The sequence below is a fragment of the Dendroctonus ponderosae genome, unplaced genomic scaffold (genome assembly GCF_020466585.1).
Source record: "Dendroctonus ponderosae isolate FM_Combo_2020 unplaced genomic scaffold, Dpon_F_20191213v2 Dpon_F_20191213_8, whole genome shotgun sequence".
In the NCBI taxonomy this organism is placed as follows: domain Eukaryota; kingdom Metazoa; phylum Arthropoda; class Insecta; order Coleoptera; family Curculionidae; genus Dendroctonus; species Dendroctonus ponderosae.
Genome location: NW_026019016.1, coordinates 5,183,051 through 5,183,670, shown reverse-complemented (window position 1 = coordinate 5,183,670; position 620 = coordinate 5,183,051).

Sequence of the window (620 nt, the reverse complement as noted above, 5' to 3'; positions counted from 1 at the left end):
TGGAAAATCGAATTATTTCTAAAAAACACACCTTCTCTCGCGGAAAAACAACAACATGGCGACAAAACACATTTTTTTTAAGAGCATCAGCAGTTTTTCAATGAAAATCGGCAAAAACCGAAAAATTTTCGCAAATTTGCAACGTGAATCAAGCCCACTAATTATTGAACAACAGACTAATTTGACGCTTTGAGTTGACATCGACGCACTTTTGAAAGCTTCTGGATTGACAACTTAACGGTTTATGAAACTTTTTGCCCCGAAAACGCATCTTTTTGGCAAAATTGGGCCAGCAGAAATCGATTAGAGAAACTTGATCAATTCAGAACCAAAATATCCCATTCCAACTAATAAAACTCGCGTAGCAGGTCGAAGCTTTGAGTCTATATACAGGGTTGCTCATTAGTGCGTCAAAGTGCGATATCTCAGTAAATATGAAGTTTACAAGAAAATTCGTCCAACGAAAGTTTTTCACGTTTAAAAGGTCCACATTCTAAAATTACTTTCCAATATACAGGGTGCATGATAAACGTGTGGTAGTTACCAACTCTGGTTTTTTAAATGAAACCCCCCCTTTTTTTTGTTATTTTCAGATTGGCCGTTCAATTTTAATTTATGTT